Genomic DNA, 14,131 nt, shown 5'->3' on the forward strand with positions numbered 1-14,131 from the left:
GATTGCTTATCATTGGCATGGATGAGGGACCTAGGAAAAGACTAATGTGCTTAGAGCTACCTATTCCTGGTGAACATTCACAAGCACAATAGCTTGATGATATACACACTGGCACATGTGATTGTGCAGGGGATGTGCTGAGCGTGTGCCTGTTGGGACACCCTCCATGGATGACCTGATGCCCTCCCAATCTCAGTGCATCCCTTTATTGTGTGTGAAGCCTGTTCATCTGAATGGCCCCTATACATGCACTCCAAGTATTTGCTTAAACAAGTACTTGGAGCATGTGTACAAGGGCCATTCAAGCAGGGTGTCCTAAAAGGTGTGTTCATGGCGTGGCCCATTCAGAATCATGGGGGCTGGGAGCTGTGTTGTCTGAATTAGTCCAATGTTACCATTAACGGTACAGAACTGCTAATAGTGTGTATGTGTACTTATGAGAAAGGATGTTTGAGATAGTATGAGAAAGGGTGCTTGAATCCATAATAAAATATGACATTACATTCCCAAACAGAAAACAAAAGCTACCTGCATATACGAAAAGGAAAGATGGCAATGACAGAAATGAACAGCAAGGGAGAAAAAAGCCCAGAAGAAACAAATCAGCAAATCCACCACTAATTGTGGCTTCTCACCACAAGTACATTCAGTGAAACAGACGTGAATTTGTCATATGATACATGTGGTTTTCTTGCACTTAAATGATATTTGTGCAGGAAACCATCTTGCGTCAGAGGGTCCTAAAGAATACATTGGGCAAGTAGTAATCTGTCAGTCAGCAGTACATCAAATTTGCATTTCTCATTAAATATGTGGTTAACATTTCATTTCATCCTCCAGCTTGCTGTAATGCAAATGCTGGCTTGCATTGTGTAAAAATCTTGCAATGATTTTACAAAGATTTGCAAGAAATCTTACGATGGGGAAGAGGGAATAAAGTTTTCCCTTCTCTATTCTCTTCCCCATTGTAAGATTTCTTCCTTCTCGTTTACTGCATGTTATACTTTAAAAGAAAATTATTATAAGAGGATGTATAGGTGGTATCTGACACCGAAAAAAATAGCATTAATGTATTAATATGTTTCAAATAATTGTTGGAAAAGTGGACAATGTGAAGGAACTTTTTTTCATATGTGGTGGTCATGTGGGAAGACAAAGGCTTTTTGGGATACGATATATAATGAGCTGAAGAAAAAATTTTAAATGACATTTCTTAAGAGGCCAGAATCCTTCCTGCTGGAAATAACTCAAGGAGAGCTCTCCAGAAGAAATTTAACATTTTTTATGTACGCAACCACGGCAGCTAGAATAGTATATGCGCAGAAATGGAAAGACAATAAAATGCCCTCAAAGAAGACTGTTTGATAAAAATTTTGGAATATGCTGAGATGGCAAAACTTACAGCACTTATAAGGGATGAAAACTTGTAATGTTTCAAAGAAGATTGGGAACCATTTTTACTTTACTTAAAGAACTATTTTTCTAATATGGACTTTTCAGCAGGGTTTGAAATATAGTAATAACAGCAGGTTGGGTTGGGTAAAATCGAGTAGTAATGTGGAGTATGTATGTTTTCAATTATTATAGCAATGGTTTATATGTATAGTTAACGTGAACCGCACAGACAGGTAAGCGGGAAGCCAATATTTACTTAATTGTAAAGCTATTGTAAAAGCCAGTAAAATTTTAAAATGCAATAAAGTTTTACCTTCTCAAACACATTGAACCCCACACTTTAAAATGCACGTTGTTACTTGAATTTTCTTCATTTCTAAAAAATATTCACTTGATTAACATGAACATGCAGGGGCATCGTGAGGTGAAGGGAAAATGGGTCCGTGTCCACATAGTGAACATAGGCAGCCTCCCCACTTATAGTGGTGCCGACCCATGGCAGTGCACACACTCAAGCGCCTACACCCCCACCCACTCACCTCCCCTCAGCTGCCCCCTCAGCTGGTGCACCTGCCCTCACCGCTGCCACTGGCCACCTCAGCCTCCTGCTGCTTCTCCCAGCTCCCAGGCTCACCCTCCTGCAATCAGCTGGGCTCCCGGTCAATGGAAGGAGGGTGTGCACACCTTCCCTGTGGGCCGGTGGAAGGACAACAGGCCTGGTAGCTGGACGACTGGGGCAATGCACAGCAGCCCTGGCCGGGGGGAGCTCCACCTTGGTGGCTCCTGGACACGGAATGACCTAGGTCCTTTGAACCCCTCTGCCCTATTGTAGCTCCACCCCTGGGGAGATGTCTGTCACACAAGGATAAAAAATCATTAAGGAAGGATTGGAGGTTAAAATTCCATTCAAGACCTATCTACATTGCAGATGTATACTGAATGTGAACAGGTTAGATTTATTTTAATGAATCCTGGGAATTGTAGTTTGGTGAGGATGCTGATAACTCCCTTCTAGTCATCTCCAGTTACCCTTACCAAAGTGATGTTTTTGGAAACTTCCATGGAAGATTGGAAAGGCTGTTAAATCAATGTAAATTTATGCTTCTGTAGAAAGTGCCGGCCCTAAGGAGTTTACTTACTAGGGATACAAAGTGAGGTTCTTGTCATTTCCAGTTGAGAATTATTGACTGAGTAAGGCCTTGTAAAAGAGAAAATGAAGTCTATGTTTAGCCCCTGCCCCCCCCCAAGTATATTAAAATGACTGGGACTAAGATTACTCCTCAGATCAAATGAGAATGTCTTATGCGGGGCGTAGCTATAATTGAACGAAAGGGTTCAAAGAACACGGGCCCCCAGCTCCTGAGGGCCTCCAGCTCCACCCCTCCCTATTTTCTTCATTATCTCCCTCACTCTGAGGGGCCGCCAAAGAGAGGGATGAACACGGGCCTCCTCTCCCCTAGCTACGCCCCTGGTCTTATGCTGCTGAAGTTTCCATTGAATGAATGGAATGGTTTAATCCTATTGTAAATCCCCTGCTAACTTGGCAAAGAGGAACCTTTTAACGTGGTGGTTCTCTTTATTTAGCAGGGGGAGAGTAACTGACCCGATCCACCCCCAGCACAGTACCTCCATTGACTGTTGCTCTTGTATATCTTGTGTTTCTTTTTAGATTGTGAGCCCTTTGGGGACAGGGATCCATCTTATTTATTTATTATTTCTGTGTGTAAACTGCCCTGAGCCATTTTTGGAAGGGCAGCATAGAAATTGAACAAACAAATAAATAAATAAATGTAACAATCCGATTCTTGATCTTTAGAACAAATGATCAGTTATAGTGATAGGAAGCTGTCTTTTAATTCCTTGTGAGCTATTTGTATGGCTGGCCTGTCTCCTATGGGCAGATGATTTCCCCTTTGTGTCCTTTGTTGGGTACCTTTGGAAACACTTAAAACAAACAAGCCCCTTTCTCTTCCCATAGACAGTACAAGTAATATTAATGGTTATCTACCTGCGATAAGCTCTACAGTCTCATTTTACATGACTTGAAAGGGTCATCTGTATCGTCAAGCCCAATTAACTTGTCTTACTCTCACAAAACAAAGAGTTGCTAAGAGGCTATACCTCATCACGTAGCTCAGAAAACAGTTCCGGCACCGCAGGCTGATCAAAGGGTATTTTCAAGCACAAAAGCTCCCAAACAAACAGAATGCTCACTTGTATTTAGCATATTGGTGCCTGACTGTTTTGGGTTCTTCACAGAAGGTTCTAACAGGCAAGCACATTCACTGGAAGCAACCTATTGCATTACAAAAAAGCAAGTTGTATCTGAGCATCATATTTCACTTCTCTTTTCCCCACTTCTGAAAGTAGGAGGGAAAAGGTACCAATATTAAGAACATATCTATTTTAAAAGCATAAAACATGCAGGAAATTTGTAGACTTGTCCTGTGAAATGGTACTCTGGTTGCAGAGGTCATGGAATTAAGCACAGGACGTAAGGTAATAAGTGTACAACATCCACATATAAAGAAACCAATAAAATCAATAAGAACAACATTAGTAAAAGAAAGATAGGCAGTAAAACACACTAACCTCAGAAAACAGCAGACTAAAATGAAGCATGCCTTGGAATTATATGTCTGGGCAAAGGGAAAAGCACTCGCCAAGTACAGCAGCATCTAGGGGACAGCATGTCACACCCAGTAAGAAAAGGCAGCCAACGAAAGGTCCTTTCAGACCATCCCCTGCACGTCTTTAGTGAATTTATGGAAAGGAGAGTGTCCCATGCTCCCAGTGCCCAGGCATGCAGACCATAAGGGACTGCATAAAGGCTTCCATATAATGTGGAACGCTGTACAATCAGCCTTCCAGATCACATGGAAGCCCCTGTGCACATAGGGATCCTTTCCACATGTTTCCTCACCAGGTGTGAGGATGTGGACATGTCCAGCAGGGTTGGGAACATAGCCAGCAGTTATGGCCCTTTATTCCCTTCACATGCCCAATGAACATGTGAGGGAATAGGGCTCATCATTGGTCTATGGTTCTATGTTAGAGGGTGGAGCTTAAAATATTATAGGCAATGAGTGGTCAGCTCCCCAAATACATTTCAACCTCCTAATTGGGCAAGGAGAGTCCTTTTAGGCCATGCAATTAAAGGGTGTTTTCTGTTTGTTTGATCTTTACCAAGGTTTCTGTTCCTCATAATTTATGATGAATATTTACCTCAGTTTTACTCATGTGGCAGCAAGAGACTGAAGCACTTTTACCTCAGAATAATCACCTCAGTGGCAGAGACCACCAAGGTCATATGAGAGTGAGGAAGCTGCTGAATGATCAGACCGATAGAGACAGAAGTAGATTGGTGGGTTTCCAGAGGCCCAGATAATACTGTGATACCAATCCAGAAAATCAGTGTTGCAAATAAATCACACATGACAGATCTATGGTTTCCTGTCCCCACCACAGGATCACAAGGTGGTGCAATTAAACAACAAAAACTGTCAATTATACAATTCATAGAGCCGTCCCGTGTTTAGAAGCAATGAACTATGAACTGGAAATCCCTTGGTTCAAATCTGAGCTCAGTCATGAAATCCCTGATGACTTTAGTCAAGCCTTATATTAGCCCTAAGTCACACTTATGATCACACTGCATATGCAATCTGTGTATAGTGTATTTTGCCTGTTTAGAACAGGCCTGCTCAATTTAGCCCCCCCCGCCAGCTGTTTTTGGACTACAACTCCCAGCATCCCCAGCCACAGTGGCCAATAGCCAAGGATTATGGGAGTTGTAGGCCAGCATCTGCAGGAGGGCCAAAGTTGTGCAGCCCTGGTTTAGAATATTTATTTCCCATCCCTCCAGCACAACACTGCTCAGGACGACTCTCAAAAGCAATCAATCACAATAAAACAAGACATAAATAAGAGTACGCAGGTAGCAGAGCAGTATAAATTGGGCTAAAAAGTGAAACTCAATTAGAACCAAGTTTAATATTCAGCAGATACAAACAGCAGCTAAAAGCACTTTTTAAAGTAAGTAATTACAATACAGATGTACACACACACTCTCTCTCTCTCGTTCTCTCTCTCTCTCTCAAACACACACACACACACACACACACACACACACACACACACACACACTTAGGCTATTACTACAATCACTGGAAAGAGGGCCAAGGGAGCTTAGCCCGCTTTCCAGGAGTCGTGGGAACCACTGGGCTCACAGGCAAGCCCGGTGCTCCCAAGGTGGCTAACCTGCTTAATTCCTCTTCCCTTTAAATGAGGCTGATGGAGCGAGTGCTCAGTTAAGCACATTTGGTTGCTCGTGTGTCACCACGGTGCGTGGTGACACACGAGTAGACCCCCGACCGGGAGACCGCAAGCAGCTTCCCGTGCTCGGGGGTCTCTCCAGGATCCGCACGGCCCCTGATCCCTGCAGCCTGTGCCGGGTCTGTGACGGAGCGGGCAATCATCTGGGCCGCCCAAGGCTGCCTTTTGATTGTCTGCGGGGAGAGCGGGCTAAGCCCACTCTCCACACAGACCTGGAAGGAGCTCCTCAACGATTGTGAGAAGAGCTTCAGTATGTTAATATACACACAATAGTATACTTCCTGCTTATACCCTGCATTTGAAGGGGCCTGTACCCAGGCTCACTTTTAAAATGAACACATCCACCCAAATACATTGTAGTCTGAATAGGATAAGTCTGACTAGGACTCTTCCCTACATCTGCAGTGTATACTGTGATAATAGTACTAGCTAATTTCACACTGTTGTAATTGCAAGTTCTTGACCACAGATTGTAAGTTAAGACCCTCTTATCTTTTATACATCAGAAGATGTACAGAAGACAGGCAACTAAAAGATAATGCCTAATTTCTCCTTTTCGTTTCAATGGGACTCCTTAGAGTCACGTCAGCCGTTATGTTCCCATTTATGTTCTGTATATTCCCCTATGCTGTCTAACATCTACACGAAACCTCTGGGAGAGGTCATCCAGACATTTGGCCTGAGATGTCATCAGTATGCAGTTGAATCTCCCTTTTTCATCAGATGCAGGTGAGGCAGTGACTGCCTTGAAATCACAGCCTGGATGAAGTGATGCACTGGATGAGGGTGAATAACCTGAGACTCAATCCAGACAAGACAGAATTATTGTTGGTCGGTGGTTCCTCTGCCTGGGTGAATGATGTTCAGCCTGTTCTACAGGTGAAACTCGGAAAATTAGAATATCGTGCAAAAGTCCATTAATTTCAGTAATGCAAATTAAAAGGTGAAACTGATATATGAGACAGACGCATTACATGCAAAGCGAGATAAGTCAAGCCTTAATTTGTTATAATTGTGATGATCATGGCGTACAGCTCATGAAAACCCCCAAATCCACAATCTCAGAAAATTAGAATATTACATGGAACCAAGAAGACAAGGATTGAAGAAAAGAACAATATCGGACCTCTGAAAAGTATACAGTATACTGTGCTTGATTGGCCAGCAAACTCGCCTGACCTGACCCCATAGAGAATCTATGGGGCATTGCCAAGAGAAGGATGAGAGACATGAGACCAAACAATGCAGAATTGCTGAAGGCCGTTAATGAAGCATCCTGGTCTTCCATAATACCTCATCAGTGCCACAGGCTGATAGCATCCATGCCACGCCGCACTGAGGCAGTAATTGCTGCAAAAGGGGCCCAAACCAAGTACTGAATACATATGCATGCTTATACTTTTCAGAGGTCCGATATTGTTCTATTCTTCAATCCTTGTCTTCTTGGTTCCATGTAATATTCTAATTTTCTGAGATTGTGGATTTGGGGTTTTCATGAGCTGTACGCCATGATCATCACAATTATAACAAATTAAGGCTTGACTTATCTCGCTTTGCATGTAATGCGTCTGTCTCATATATCAGTTTCACCTTTTAATTTGCATTACTGAAATTAATGGACTTTTGCACAATATTCTAATTTTCCGAGTTTCACCTGTAGATGGGGTTTCATTCCCCCTGAAGGACCAGGTTCACAGTCTGGGGGTGCTCATTGATCCAGCACTGTTGCTAGTGGTTCAAGTGGCCTCTGTGGCCCGGAGCACCTTTTATCGCCTTCTGCTGATACGCCAACTGTGACCTTACCTGGGCATAGATAGTTTGGCCACAGTTACTCACGCTCTGGTGTTAATGAAACTGCTAAATCCTCCAGTCAGGCTTTTGAGCTAATGTGCAGAATCAGTGTGACTATATGGAACCGTTCATTATAGTATCAATGTGTGCAAAGTTTTAGACTGGAAATGAGAAGAAAGAAATATGGTACAATCAGATTTATTTAGGGATAACTGGGGTACAGGAAGAGAAAAAGATTTATTTGACAAGGTAAGGATGCAGTAAAATCTCAACTAACAGTATTAACTAGACTCTCATGTTGAGGCATTTTAGCTTAACATCCGAATTGTCAACCTAAAGCTTTACTGGAGAACCTAAAGCTTTACTTGTTTTTATTTCATGTTTTAATGTTGTGTCGTGAGCCTCCCAGAGAACAATTTATTATGGGGTTGCTAACAAATACAGTTTATTTATTATTATTTCTTGTTTACACAGTCAGACAGGTGTTATTGACTGTTTGTTTTATCCAGACATCAAGTCCTTCCCAAGGACCTGGGATGGCTGGATTTTATTATTAATATTGTTGTTATTATTATAGATATAATCACAAAATATAGTCTGTTCCCAGTAAAGTTGCTTTTTGTAGTTGGCTCATGGTGATTTCTGTGGCCCTATGGTGCTGAGGTGCTCTTCAAGTTGTTTTGGAATCGCACCTAGGGCGCCAATTACTACTGGGATTATTTTGGTCTTCTTCTGCTACAGCCTTTCAATTTCAATTTGTAGATCTTGGTATTATGTTATTTTTTCTATTTCTTTTTCTTCTATTCGGCAGTTTTACCACTGCGCCACCAGGGGCAGTTCTATTCCTTCTGTTTCTGTTATTTTTCCTCTTTCCGTTATTAATGCAGCACACTTAATAGAGTCACTATTAAATAATGAAAAACTAAGCCTATCAGTAATAAATAATAATAATAATAATAATAAATGCAGCAAGTGCCGCCTTTGTAAAGAAGCAGATGAAACAGTGGACCACCTGATCAGCTGTTGTAAGAAGATCGCACAGACTGACTACAAACAAAGGCATGACAAGGTAGCAGGGATGATACACTGGAACATCTGCAAAAAATACAAGCTACATGTAGCCAAGAATTGGTGGGACCATAAAATTGAAAAAAGTTGAATAAAATGAAGATGCAAAAATATTATGGGACTTCCGACTACAAACAGACAAACATCTGCCACACAATACACCAGATAGAACTGTAGTCGAGAAGAAAGAAAAACAAGTCAAAATAATCGACATAGCAATACCAGGGGATAGCAGAATAGAAGAAAAAGAAATAGAAAAAATCACAAAATACAAAGATCTACAAATTGAAATTGAAAGGCTGTGGCAGAAAAAGACCCAAATAATCCCAGTGGTAATTGGCGCGCTGGGTGCAGTTCCAAAAGACCTTGAAGAGCACCTCAACACCATAGGGGCCACAGAAATCACCATCAGCCAATTACAAAAAGCAGCTTTACTGGGAACAGCCTATATTCTGCGACGATATCTATAACCATTGACAATAAAATTCTGGCATCCCAGGTCCTTGGGAAGGACTCAATGTCTGGATAAAACAAACCAGTCAATAACACCTGTCTGACTGTGTAAACAAGAAATAAATGCAGCATTAATAAAGTGTGTATTATTTCTTGTTTACACAGTCAGACAGCTATCTTGTCGTGCCTTTGTTTGTAGTCAGTCTATGCGATCTTTTTACAACAGCTGATTAGGTGGTCCACTGTTTCATCTGCTTCTTTACAAAGGCGGCACTTGCTGTTTGTTGTGGATTTTTCGACTTTTGCTCTTATTGCATTTGTTCTTAGTGCCTGTTCTTGTGCAGCCAGTATTAAACCCTCTGTTTCTTTCTTCAAGTTGCCATTCTTAAGCCATTGCCAGGTCTTGGTGATGTCTGATTTTCCACTTATATTGTGCAAATATTGACCATGCAGGGGCTTATTTCTCCATTTTATGGCTCGGTTCTTGACTAGTTCTTTCTTGTAGGCCTGCTTTGTTTCATTGGTGTTGAATAGTTTCTCGTTCTTGACCATTTGAAGTGCATCTTCTTCACTGTCCTTGATATATTCTTCAAGGCCTCTTTTCTCCTGCTCTACTGTTTGATGGACTTGCAGCATTCCTCTTCCACCTGAGCTGCGAGGGAGGTAGAACCTATCGACATCACTGCGGGGGTGCAGAGCATGATTGATGGTCATGATTTTCCTGGTCTTACGATCTAGCGTCTCTAGCTCTGCCTGGGTCCAGTCTATTATTCCTGCAGTGTATCTGATAACAGGTATAGCCCAGGTGTTTATGGCTTGTATGATGTTCCCACCATTGAGTTTGGACTTGAGGATTTTTCTAACTCTCCTGATCTATTCACTTCCAATTTTTCTTTTAACTTCAGCATGTGCAATCTTATCAGCCTGGAGAATGCCTAAGTATTTGTAATGTCCTTTCTCTTCCAGGTATTTGATGTTGCTTCCATTGGGCAGTTATATTCCTTCTTTTTTTGTTATTTTTCCTCTGCTCATTATTAATGCAGCACGCTTGTCTAGTCCAAACTCCATTACTATATCGCTACCGAATATACGGACAGTGTTTAGCAGTGATTCGATTTCTGACTGGGACTTTCCATACAACTTCAGATCGTCAATGTACAGCAGATGGTTGATTTTACTTGATGTTTTAGATGTTTGGTATCCGAGGCCTGTTTTGTTTAGTATTTGTGAAAGTGGGGTCATGGTGATTACAAACAATAGAGGGGATAGTGAGTCCCCTTGGAAAATGCCTCTTCTAATGCTAACCTGTCCAAGTGCCTCGCCATTGATTGTTAACTGTGTACTCCACATGCTCATTGCTTTTTAAATAAATATCTGAATGTTTTTGCTGACACCAGTTGTTTCTAAACATTTTAGTATCCATGTGTGAGGCAATGAATCGAAGGCTTTCTTGTAGTCAATCCATGCAACACTTAGATTGGTTTTTCTTCTCTTGCAGTTTTCTAAAATCATTTTGTCAATCAGCAGCTGGTCTTTTGTGCCTCTGGTGTTCGGGCAATTTCCTTTCTGTTCAACTGGAAGCTGTTTGTTAGTTAATAAGTGTTGCATCACTTCATCTGCTATAATTCCAGTTAATAATTTGAACATGGTTGGCAGGCAGGTTATCGGTCTATAATTACTTGGAACTGCATCTTTTGCTGGGTCTTTCATAATGAGATGAGTTTTCCCAGTTGTTAGCCATTGTTCAATATCACCGCCTTTCATAATGTGATTGAACTGTTTTGATAGTTGTTTATGAAGGCTTGTTAGGTGTTTAAGCCAAAAGCCATGCAGTTCATCGTCACCTGGCGCAGTCCAATTTTTAATTTTCTTTGCTCTTTCACTTATTAATTCTGGTGTTATTATTAGATCTTGCATTTGTTGGTTACATTTTTGACCTCTTTCATCCAGCCTGCTTTTTTATTATAATCTATTGGATTGTCCCATAATTTCCGCCAGAATTGCACTGTTTCTTCTTTATTTGGTGTTTCTAGTTTTCTTGCAGTTTCTCCTTCTATGCTTTGGTAGAAACGTCTCTGATTTGACTGGAATTGGAGATTCTGCCTGTTATTATTATTCTGCCTGTTGTTGTTGTTGTTGTTATTCCTGATAGGCTTAGTTTTTCATTAGTTAATGGTGACTGTATTGGGGCTAGGATGGGGAGAGAAAAGAAATTTTAACACAACCCTCCACCCACAAGACCTCCTGATCCAGCTGCTATTTGCCCCAGAAAACTGGTCTAACTGGCACCATGAGAGTTCCCCGCCCCCCCAGGATAAATAGCAGTTGGGTGAGTCCTGTCGTCCTCTAAATCAGGACTATGGCAGGGAGAGGATTAAAGCTCCCTTTCCCACTCCACCATGGTCCCAATCCATGGGGCACCTGATCTGGCTGCTATTGACTAAGAAAAACTAAGCCCATCAGAGCTATTAATGCTTTAAACATTAGCATTCTCATTTAGCCTACCTCCCACAATTAAACATCCTCCACAATTAAACTCATTTAGCCTCCCTCCGACATCTGGGTGAGATAACACCACCACAAACCTAGTAGTCAGAACTGGTCACAACAGATCAATCCCAAATAAAGAGAAACACCAAAGACCCTCCCCCATGCCCATGGTCCAAGCTAAGCAATGACTGAAGTGGACAATCTAGCAGCAGCAATCTGCCTCTGTTGGCTGCCTAAGTACAGCCCTCTCCAAGGAGTTTAAGAACCACTTCTTTCTTCTTCCAGGCAAAGAAAGCAGTCACATTTCCTTCTCATCCTGTCATTAGTGTAGATCATCATAGGTTGTCCTAACCAGCTTCTGTGTGAAATTAAATCTTAATTTCAGATTCAATGCAATATGAAGTGAATTAAAACCATAACATTAAGAAACACACACAATTGTTTTTATATCCATTTCAGAATACTTACTTAGTGTGCATTCTTCCACATGCAGAGCTGCATAATCATAAAATGATTCAGTTGAGCTGTCAAAATGTAACTGTCTGCACACTCCACAAGCCACAAAGAGTCATGCTGCTGCTCTGTTTTTGAGAGATGGGCCCCCACAAGGCTCAGAGCATTCATCATTTCTGCTTAATTTCCAAACCTTATTGAAACTAGCAATAAGATGTGGGCCAAATTTATTTATTTATTTATTTCTCAGATTTGTAGCCCACCCCAAACTACCATCTCTGGGCAGTTTACAACAACATAAAACAAGTTAAAACCTTAAAACAAAAACCACAGTCAAATTAAAAAGCTTGGATGAAAAAACAAATCTTTAGAGATTTTAAAAAAGTTGTCAGAGATAGGAAGGCTTTTATTTCAGCAGGGTGCACATTCCAGAGTCTTGGGGCAGAAACAAAGAAGACCCGTCCCTTTGTAGCCACCAGAAGAGCCGGTGGCAACTGCAGGCCAGCCTCTCTGGATGGTCTCAATGGGTGGTAGGGCTTGTAGCAAAGATAACACTTTCTTAAGTTCCCAGGACTTAAGCTGTTTAGGGCTTTATAGATTATAGTCAACACCCTGTATTTTGCCCAGAAACATATTGGCAGCCAGTGTAGCTCTTTTATTATAGGAGGATATACAGCAGAAGGCTGCCGGTTCGAATTCCTACTGGTGAAACACCTATATTGGGTAGCAGTGATATAGGAAGATGCTGAAAGGCATCATACTGCGTGGGAGATGGCAATGGTAAACCCATCCTGTATTCTACCAAAGAAAACCACAGATGCTCTGTGAGACTCTTGGTGCTCTGTGAGCACCAGGAGTCGAAATAGACTTGACAGCACACTTTATATACTAAATTTAGTATAAATTTTTGCTAAACTATACAACCACATTCCTCCAAAGGCCATTCTCCTTGTGATGCTGTGTTCATGTATGGTGACTATTTTGCAGAATCTACTACAAATGAGCATCAGTTGCTTCTCTCAAAGCAGAGCTTGTTTGTAGCTGAGAGTTTGTGCATTCTTAGGCTGATGTTTTTGTGCCAAAGGGCAGAAATCTGAATGCCACTCTGTACAGTGATACAAATATAATAAAGAAGATAAGAGACTGTGCATGACAGTGTAATGGTACTCAAAATATCTGCCTCCTGCAGCAGGCTATCTCATTCGGTCTACTAATCCGACCAATGGTGAGAACATGGGATTGTTTTATCAAAGTGTAGGTCTCTGGGCAGAAGAGATGGATAGAACAGATAGGCTGGCTGGTAGTGAAACTCTTCTCTTTGTTTCTTTCTCTGTAACTGACTAGCAAAGAGATAAGCAGAGGAAATAGTCCCTAACTGCTATTTTCACTAGCAAACACTCTTTTGAAGCCACCACCAGAGCCAACAGCTTGTTTTTCCTGAAACAGGCCATACTGGATGAATGGCTTGCCTTTGCAATGAATTTGAAGGTCTATTTGCAGATGCATCTCCTCCATCTTCCATGTCCCCATCGCAGTATGCTCTGTGACCTGGAAGTGCTATCAGATTAGAGGGAAAGAAGAATGCTTTCCGCGACCTCCTCACAAGAGAGTCAAAGGACCACGACAGAAAGAAGGCTTGCCAAGAGTTATGCTGTGCCCCTAAAGAGTGGCTGTCCTATTCTGACCTGCCCTCAGTGCCCACAAGGCTTGAGGTGAAGCACAGTTGAGAATCTGGCTGTGGTGAAGGCCGAGGCAAAGCAAGATGAAGTGGAGTCCAGACTGGAGGTGAAGCTACAGCAGAGCACAAGGCAAGGCATAACCTGGAGAGATCCCAGGGAACAAGTTGACTCACCAGTGTCTGAAGGCAAACGTTGCCCTTAAATTCTGCCTGATCTCAGATCACTTCTGCCAGGCCCTGCCTCCATGTCTGGAGTGTCCTGACCTTAAAGGGGCCATTGCCTGGAGTCTGGCGCTGTTCCTCCTTTCCAGCTGGTCTCCCCCAGATTGCTGGCGGCACTGGCATGCTGATATTGGGGATGGTGGTGGTGATGGAGGAGAAGAGGCCAGCTCTGTGGCAGGTTTGGGTTCCCCTTGTGTGACCTCAGGGGTCTCTGACCCTGCGCAGGGGCTGCTTTGAAGGTTTCAA

Source organism: Hemicordylus capensis, chromosome 1 (genome assembly GCF_027244095.1).
Source record: "Hemicordylus capensis ecotype Gifberg chromosome 1, rHemCap1.1.pri, whole genome shotgun sequence".
Taxonomy (NCBI): Eukaryota; Metazoa; Chordata; class Lepidosauria; order Squamata; family Cordylidae; genus Hemicordylus; species Hemicordylus capensis.